Source organism: Oryctolagus cuniculus, chromosome 5, assembly GCF_051225735.1.
Source record: "Oryctolagus cuniculus isolate XC-2025 breed Fujian yellow rabbit chromosome 5, ASM5122573v1, whole genome shotgun sequence".
In the NCBI taxonomy this organism is placed as follows: domain Eukaryota; kingdom Metazoa; phylum Chordata; class Mammalia; order Lagomorpha; family Leporidae; genus Oryctolagus; species Oryctolagus cuniculus.
In genome coordinates, this window is record NC_142871.1 from 116,846,464 (window position 1) to 116,855,885 (window position 9,422).

The window sequence follows — 9,422 nt, forward strand, 5'->3', positions numbered from 1 at the left end:
ACAGTTGTGGTCTGATGCTGTGTTTGCCACTTTTTCCCTGGAATCCATTTTGACTGTTGCTGTCTTCGGCATCGTCATCTTTTATCTCTTTTTGTGTATGAGTCTCTGTTGCTACTGAGAACTCTGCTGACAAGCTTGACAACTGGCCTCCTGTCACATTGCCAAGATAATGTAAACGACCTCTGGATTCAACTCTGGACTCTGGCTCCTGACTCCAGCTTCCTACGGATGAAAACTGTGGGAGGTGGTGGTAATGGCTTTAGTGATTGGGTTCCTGCCACTCATGTGAGAGATCTGGGCTGAGTTTCTGGCTCCCAGCTTCAGCTCAGTGACTTGAAGCTATTTCAGACATTTGAGGAGTGAACCATTTATTGGGAGCAGCAGGAGATAAGCCCTTTGCACGTGGGGAAGACCCAAGTAAGGGTGGGTGGTGTGGATGACACAGGGATATGGGAATGATAGACCAATGATATTGGTCTATTGTTCTGTTTTTCCTGTTGTATCTGTTTCTGGTTTAGGAATTAAGGTGATGCTGATTTAATAGAAGGAGTTTGGGAGAATTCCCTCCCTTTCAATTGTTTTGAATAGTGTGAGAAAAACTGAAATTAGTTCTTTAAATCTCTGGTAGAATTGAGCAGTGAAGCCTTCCAGTCCTGGCTTTTGTTCATTGGGGTCTTTTTTTTTTTTTTTTTAAGATTTACTTATTTATTTGAAAGGCAGTGTTACAGAGAGGCAGAGGGAGGGGAGAGAGAGAGAGAGAGAGAGAGAATCTTCCATCTGCTGGTTCACTCCCCAGGTGGCTACAGTGGCCGAAGCTGTGCTGATCTGAAGCTAGGAGCCAGGAGCTTCTTCCCACGTGGGTGCAGGGCCCAAGGACTTGGGCCATCTTCTACTGCTTTCTCAGGCCATAACAGAGAGCTGGAGAGCCAGTGGAATAACCAGAACTCAAACTGGTGCCCATATGAGATGCCAGCACTTCAGGCAGTGGCTTTTCCCACTAAGCAACAGCTCCAGCCCCAGGAAGTTCTTTATTACCGATTCAATCTCTGTCTTGGTTATTGGTTTGTTTAGGTGTTCTATGTCCTTATGACTCAATTTTGGTAGATTGTATGTGTCCAGGAAGCTATCCATTTTTCATTTCTGAATCTATTGATTTTGGTCTACTCCCTCTATTTTGGTTAGTTGAGCCAATGGTGTATCAATTTTGTTTATTTTTTTCAAAAACCAGCTCTCATTTCACTGATATTTTGTATTATTTTTTGGTTTTAATTGTGTTTATTTCTTCTCTAATTTTAATTATTTCTTCCCTCCTACTATTTTGGGTTTAGCTGTTACTTTTCTAGGTCCTTGAGACGCATTGTTAGCTCACTTACATGGTCTATTCTATGGCCAAATCTTAATTCAGGAGCTTGTTGTTCGGTCCCCCCGTGTTTTCATATACTCTTGAGATTGTTGAATTGTTGTGTTGTATCCAGCTTCAATTCTTGTGGTCAGAGAAGATGTATGGCATGATTTTGATATTTTTGAATTTGCTGAGACTTGATTTATGGCCTAGTATATGGCCTATCATAGAGAAAACCCCATGCACTTGAGAAGAATGTGTATTCTGTCACTGTGGGATGAAAGATTCTGTAGTTATCCATTAGGTCCATTCAGTCCATAGTGTTGATTAGCTGTTGTTTTTTTTTTTTTTTGATTCTCTTTCAAGTTGATTTGTCCATTGATGAAAGTGGGGTGCTTCTTGTAATCAAAAATAGATAGTTTTTTTTTTAACCCAGTTAGCCAGTCTGTATCTTTTAACTGGAGAGTTTAGGTCAATTACATTCAAGTTTACTATTGATAAGTAATATTTTTAAATAAATATTCCTGTTATTTACTTTGGATTCGCTTTGTGCTTTTACTGGGATATTTTCTGCCTTCACATTCTTTCATAATGATGACTATATTTCTGTTTCTGTGTGTAGTACCTCGTTAAGCATCTTTTGTAAGGCTGAATGAGTGGTGACAAATTCTTTCAATTTGTTTGTTATGGAAGGTTTTTATTTCACCTTAATTTATAAATGAGAGCTTTTCAGGGTACAGTATTCTGGATTGACAGTTTTTTTTTTTTCTCTTAAGACTTGGGAGTATGTCTCTCCATTCTCTACTAGTCTTCAAGGTTTCTGATGAGAAGTCAGCTCTGAGTCTAATTGGAGATCCTCTGGAAGTAATTTGGCATTTCTCTCTTGTACATTTTAGAACATTTTCTCTATGTTTTACTGTTGAAAGTTTGACCACAATGTGTCATGGTAGAGATCTAGTCCAGTCATGTCTATTAGTTCTATGTGCTTCCTACACTTAAATGTTCCTTTCTTTATCCAAATTGGGGAACTTTTCTGTAATTATTTCACTAAAGAGGCTTTCTAATTCATTCTCTCTTGCCAGACCTTCAGAAACTTAAAACCCATATATTAGTTCATTTGATAGTATCCCATAAATCTTGAACACTGTTTTTTAATTTTTTATTCTTTTTTGGGGGTCTGACTGAAAAATTTCCAAAGGTTTGACTTCTGTCTTGAATATTATTCTCCTACTTCACTGATTCTGTTGTTAAGGCTCTGCTGTATTTTTTGTTTGATTGATTTCTTCATTTCTAATATTTCATTTTTACTTCTTTTCAAAAATCTCAATTTCATGGGAAACATTTTCATTCATGTCATGTATGGATTTCTTTAATCAGCGGATTTGTTTCTCATTGCTTCTGAATAATTGTAATATTAATCTTATAAATTCCATTTTAGGCATTTCATCAATCTCTTCATCTTCATATTCTAATATTGAAGTGTCATTATATTCTTTGAGGGGGCATAATGTTTTCTTTATTGAATTTCTGCATTTATTTTTCATCACTTGTGGTGATACTTGTTGGTTTTTTCCTCTGATGTCTTTATCTTGGAACTAATCCTCTGTGGCTTAGTGGAATGTCTTCACTTTCAGTGAATACCCAGAGGTGTGTTCCGGGTGTGGTCAGGAAGCTCTGATCTGTGCTCCAGGGTGGGGCAAGTATCCAGAGTGACCCCCAAGTTGCTGATCTCCTCTTGTTTACAGGATGGTTGGTATGGTCACCTCCTTTCTTGCAAGATGATCAGTGCCTGGATGTTAGCCCATAGCAGGTGTAACACTCAGCTGCATTTGCTGAATGAATTGCACAAAGGATCTGTGCAGTCTTGCTGTGAGCACAGAACTCATTGCAAGGACCACCCCAGGCAATCAGAGAGCTCTGAGCATGTGGAGCCACACATAGTGATTGCCCAGAGAATCAGCTGTACTTTGTGCCATGTTGTATAGCCACAGAGTCCCACAGCCCTAGCACACAGGACTCCCACAGTCATGGAGTACAGAGCATCCGCACCACCCTGCTAGCCTGTCTTGTCCATAGAGAGTCAGATGTTCCCAGAGTTAGCTGCCTGTGGGTGCTCTGTTAGGTGGTTTAAGTCCTGGAGACTGTTGTACATTAGGAGTTTGGGTGGCCTCACAGTCCTACATGGGTGCCCAGCCCCTGTCAATCCTTCCAGCCAGACTCAAAGTCAGTGGGGAATGCAGATTTTTCCCTCTGCTAGAATCTCTGAATCACAGGTGTACACAAGAGCTGCTGGCAGAACGTTGCCTTCTCCCTGCTGTAGCACCACAACTGAGATGCTGAGATGGCATTTTGTCTCAGCCAGTTGTTGTCCATGTGCACAAGGTCTTCCGCAGCTGCTGCTTATGCCCAAAACAGGGCTTGCCCTCTCTCAGCCAATTGCTGGGCATTGTTGTGGAGGGGGATGGGGTGAGAGAAATGTGCCCATTTTTTAAAACTGGTTAGCAAGTACCTTCTCCCCATTAGGGCTCCAGGCTGGACTCATGCCATGCTTTCCCTCTGGCTATGTCGCTAGTGGCTGATGTTGCTACAGTCTGATCTCGCCTCAGTCTTCAAAGCAGACGCTTTCTCTGGCTCTCAGCTGTTTGAGTCATGTGTCATGTCTGTGTTTGTGCTGAGTCTCCACACTTTGCACACAGATCTACGGCATTCCTCCTCCTATAGAATTTCCACTGTGTTTTTTCTCTGTAACTCTCCCCCTGAGAATGTACTTTCTACACTTTTTTGCTTTTTACTATTTACCCCTAGCCTAGTGTAGTACACTGCTCCCTATTCCACTATCTTGAAATTCTGGGTCTTGTTTCTTTATTCATTCAGCCAGTCCTTATCTTTAGAGTGGGAGATATAATCAATTTACAGTCACAGTTATTATTGATACACAAGAACTTAGTTGTGTCAAATTGTTCATTGATTTCTGATTGTTTTGTGTATTCTTTGATCCTTTATGACTCTCTTATTGTTTCTTTTGTTGGTTTAATGGTTTTTTGTGGTGTTGAAATTGGATTATTTTCTCTGTTTCTTTTGTATGTCTGCTTCATCATTGAGTTTTATTCTTTCACATGTTTTTATGAAGATGTTTTTCTTTCCTTTGTTTCTAGACATAGAGCTCTCTTAAACATTTCTTGTAAGGCTGGCACAGTTGTGATGAATTCCCTCAGGTTTTATGATCTGGCGAAGGCTTTATCTGGCCTTCATTTATGCTGTATGAATTTGCTAGGTTATAATATATAAGTTGGAGGAGGATACTCTCAAGAGAAAACCCCCCCTTTCTGTTATAGACTCTGCTCGCATTTAAAAAAAATTTATTTTATTTATTTGAAAGGCTGAGTTCCGGAGTAGTGGGGAGAAACTATCTTCCACCTGCTGTTTCACTCTCCAAATGACCACAACAACTTGGGCTGGGCCAGGCCAAAACCAGGAGTCAGGAACTACATATATGGAATGCGACTCCATCCATGTGGGATGTTGGCATAGCAGATGGGGGCTTAATTTATTACACCATAAACCTGGCCACATTTTAAAAGGATTTGTGTATAGGCAATACATGTGTGCTTGTACATATTGCTGGTTCACTTTCTAAATGTCCTTAAAAGCCAGGACTATCCAGGCCAAAGCCAGGAGCCAGGAACTCCATCTTGGTCTCCCCTGTGGGTAGCAGGACCCCAAGTATTTGAGCCATCATCTGCTGCTTTCCCAGGAGCAATGGTAAGGAGCTTGTTGGGAAACAGAAGTGCTGGGACTTGAACCGGCATTCTGATGTGGATACCAGCATTGTAAGTGGTGGCTTAACCTGCTGTACCACAACACCCACCCCGTTCTTAAATTCTTTCTAATTTTGTTGCTGCCCTGTCTTTGCTCAGTCTTTGCAAGGCAGGTCTCTTTGCATCTCATTTCTCAACCTTAGCTTCTTTTTCCTCTTTGTGTTACATGCATTCCTCTCTATGAAGCTGCTCTGAAAAGAAGCTTTAAATTTTTTTGAAAGTTTAACAGAGTGTATTTGATCAATGATTCACAAATTGGGCAGCACTCAGAAGCAAGTTCAGATAGCTTGACTCAGGAATGTGAGCAGTGAGCTTTTACAGGCCAAACACTGATGCCAAATAAAGAATCACCTGATTACCTACCTCATGGGGACTGGTGAGAGGAGTTGTTGCCTGGGACTAGCTGAAGTGCAGCTCTTTGTGATTGTCTGAAGCCCATCTATTCATTTTTAAAAATTTATTTATTTCAAAGGCAACAGAGTGAGGGAGAGAGGAGAGAGAGAGAGAGAGAGAGAGAGAGAGAGAGAGAGAGAGAGAAAGCGAGAGAGCGCACTTCTGACTGTTGGTTGATTTCCCAGATGGCCTCAACAGCTAAATCTGGGCCAGGCCAAAGCTAGGAGCCAGGAACTCCGTCCAGGTCTCCAGGTCTTCCACATGGGTGACAGGGGTACAAGTATTTGGTTCATCTTCCACTGCCTTCCCAGGTACATTAGCAGGGAGCTGGATTGGAAGTGAAGGAGCTGGGACTCTGGCACTCTGATATGGAATGCTTGCACTGCAAGCAGTGGCTTAACCCATTGTGCCATAATACTGGCCTCACATTTATTTTTTACCAAAAATATTCCAATTGAGGTTTTAGTTTCTTCAAATACTGAGGTAAGTTGCAACTTGCTACAAAGGAACTGAAAATGAAGAGACAGTCTTGGGGCCGGCACTGTGGCACACTAGGTTAACCCTCCACCTGCGGCGCTGGCATCCCACACGGGCACCAGTTCTAGTCCCAGTTGCTCCTCTTCCAGTCCAGCTCTCTGCTATGGCCTGGGAAAGCAGTGGAGAATGGCCCAAGAGATTTGGCCCTTGCACCCACATGGGAGACAAAGAGGGAAACCAGGAGGAGGCTCCTGGCTCCTGGCTTTGGATCGGCGTAGCTCTGGCCGTGGCAGCCATTTGGGGAATGAACCAAAGGAAGGAAGATCTTTCTCTCTGTCTCTGTCTCTCACTGTCTGTAACTCTACCTTTCAAATAAATAAATAAATAAATATCTTTAAAAAAAGAGACAGCCTCAGCCTAATTGTCCTCTGCACATTAGATTTAAGTGTCCACTGCATGTCCAGCAGTCTCTCTATCTGTAAGTAAGGAAATTGGTTTGCCTCATGGTTTAACTTTTACAGTTTTTCTGTTTTAAGTTCCACTTTAATTTTCCTATTTTATTTGGAGACTTCACATAGATACATGACATCGTATAGATACATGACAGACTCATTATTTTTCCATATTCTGCACAAGAGTCATGAATATATCCAGTTAACAGGTGAAGAATAAGAAAAGAAGACTACAACTGAGTAAAGTCTCGAAATTGATGACTTCAGGAAAGAATGTTGATATGCTCTTTTTTTTTTTTTTTTTTTTTTTGACAGGCAGAGTGGACAGTGAGAGAGAGAGACAGAGAGAAAGGTCTTCCTTTGCCATTGGTTCACCCTCCAATGGCCGCCGCAGCCAGCGGCGAAGCCAGGAGCCAGGTACTTATCCTGATCTCCCATGGGGTGCAGGGCCCAAGCACTTGGGCCATCCTCCACTGCACTCCCTGGCCACAGCAGAGAGCTGGCCTGGAAGAGGGGCAACTGGGACAGAATCTGGCGCCCCGACCAGGACTAGAACCCTGTGTGCCGGCGCCGCAAGGCGGAGGATTAGCTTAGTGAGCCACGGCACGGGCCAGATACTCTCTTCTTATTATCATTGCTCATTTTCCATTTCCAAGTCTGCATACTCCTGCTGACAGAGGGGACTCAGTTGATCTTTGTCTAAGATGGGTCAGACTTCCCAGGCTGTGCTAATGATGGTTTGGTCTTTGAACTCCTCCCTGAGGCTGTGACTTGTGCACTGCAGGCCCTGAAAACCAGAATCAGCAGCCTCCCCACCGTGAAGAAGTTTCTGCAGCCAGGAAAAACTCCTGTGGATAAGAAAAGTGCAGAAGAAGCAAGGAAGGTTTTGAAGACTAAAAAAGCAGACATGGATGCCAAGAAAATGCAGAACCAGTATTATATAGTTTTGAAATGTTGAAATACTAACCTAAATGTTCATAGCTTCTCAGGAAGCTATTAAACTTTTAAAAATTATACGTGCTAATTAAATAATAAAACACCAATGGGAAAATTGAATTATATGGAAATAAGACTTCGAACCCCTTAAAATTAAAACTTTTATAAGAAAAGAAAATGTAAATAATGTAGCCTGTTTGATCTTCTCCAAAAATTGACCTATAATATCCATGGTAGAAATCCACCTATGACAATCCTGGTATACCTAGGAAACTAGTTACTTTTCTTTTTTTTTTAAGATTTATTTATTTTTACTTGAAAGTCACAGTTACACACAGAGAGAAGGAGAGGCAGAGAGAGAAAGAGGGAGAGGAAGAGAGAGAGAAAGGGAGAGAGGGAGAAAGAGAGAAAGGGAGAGAGGGGAGAGAGGGAGAGAGGGAGAGGGGGGAGAGAGAGGAGGTAGGGAAGACAGGGTAGGGAGGGAAGAGAGGGGAGAGAGAGGAGGGAGGGAGAGAGAGAGAGAGAGAGGTCTTCCATCCTCTGGTTCACTACCCAGATGGCCACAATAGCCGGAGCTGCACCGATCCGAAGCCAGGAGCCAGGAGCTTCTTCTGGGTCTCCCACGTGGCTGCAGGGGCCCAAGGACTTGGGCCATCTTCTACTGCTTTCCTAGGCCATAGCAGAGAGCTGGATCAGAAGTGGAGCAGCTGGGTCTCGAACTGGTGCCCTTATGGGATGCAGGCACTGGAGGCAGTGGCTTTACACGCTATGCCACAGCACTGGCCTCTAGTTACTTTTCTTTTTAAAATTTTAAGGGTTTATTCATTTATTTGAAAGAGTTACAGAGAGGGTGAGGCAGAGCCAGAAAGAAGTCTCCCATCTACTGATTCACTCCCCAAATGGTGGCAAAATCCAGGGCTAGGCCAGGCTGAAGCCAGGAGCCAGGAGCTTCATCTGGGTCTCCCATGTGAGTGCAGGGGCCCAAGGACCTGAGCCATCTTTTGCTGCTTTCTCAGGCACAGTGGCAGGGAGCTGGATTGGAAGTGGAGCAGTGTGGAATCAAACCAGCACCCATAAAATATATGGGTTGCTGGCACTGCATGTGGCTGCTTAACCTGTTATGCCACAGCTCTGGCCCCAAGTTGCCTTTCTGAGTAACAGCAAAACAAAACTTTCTCATTTTCTTTGAGATCCAGGTTTCTTCTGATAATGAAAAAATGGTTCTTCTTTTGCTTTTTGAAAAGTTACTGTGCTGCTACAGACTCACAAGGCACAAGACAGACCAACCTCTGCTCTCAGGGGAGTCTGCTGTCCCTTACAAGGCGTGTGCACCCCCATTCTGCTCCTTATGGCTCTGTGGAGCACAGACATGAGTGTGCTCCCAGTTCTGCCAGTGTCACTCAGGCCTGGGCTTCCCTCATGCAGAGTCTCTATGAAATAATGAATATGAATGTCACTGGGCCAGACTGCAGGGGTAGGAGCAATTTCCCACTTCACCAACAAACTAGGCCCCTCCGTGTTCATGTTCATGTTCATGTTCCCCAGGAAATCTGGGCTTTGGCACATGAAGTTCTCTAGAGTGAGCTTCCCCATGGTGGCAGAGAGGCCGAGGGAGCAAACAGGCACACAGGGCACCCTGACTGCAGCTTCACTTCCTTCCGATCTATTCTCTACTTACAACAAGAGAGGTTTTTCTAAAATCCCAATCTGAATATCACTGCTTTTCTTTACATCTTCCAGTGAGTGAGAGTTTCCTACAAAATGCTTCCTCACACACCTCCTAACTGCCTGAACCCAATGTGCTGAACCCAATCCACTCCTTGAGCATGTGGGGGCTTTTCTGCCTCCTGCTGCCTCCTTCAGCTGGGCACACCTGCTCACCTTGCCAGGCCAGTCCTTCCCACATGGATACTTTACTTACCACCCCATTGCTTCTTAGAGAGCCTTGGAGTATCCTCTGTGGCCTCCACAGAGTCCCCAGGAAACCTCCGATAATGTCTGAAG

General features: G+C 43.4%; 1 long non-coding RNA gene across 1 annotated transcript; it reads left to right on the top strand.

Annotated features, from left to right (window-relative positions):
• Window positions 1-328: 328 nt before the first annotated feature.
• On the top strand, window positions 329-7,559 carry LOC149126623 (uncharacterized). Its single transcript, XR_016233439.1, has 3 exons — window positions 329-417; window positions 4,993-5,104; window positions 7,267-7,559. It is a non-coding gene; the product is annotated as an uncharacterized LOC149126623 (long non-coding RNA).
• The last annotated feature ends 1,863 nt before the right edge of the window (window positions 7,560-9,422 follow it).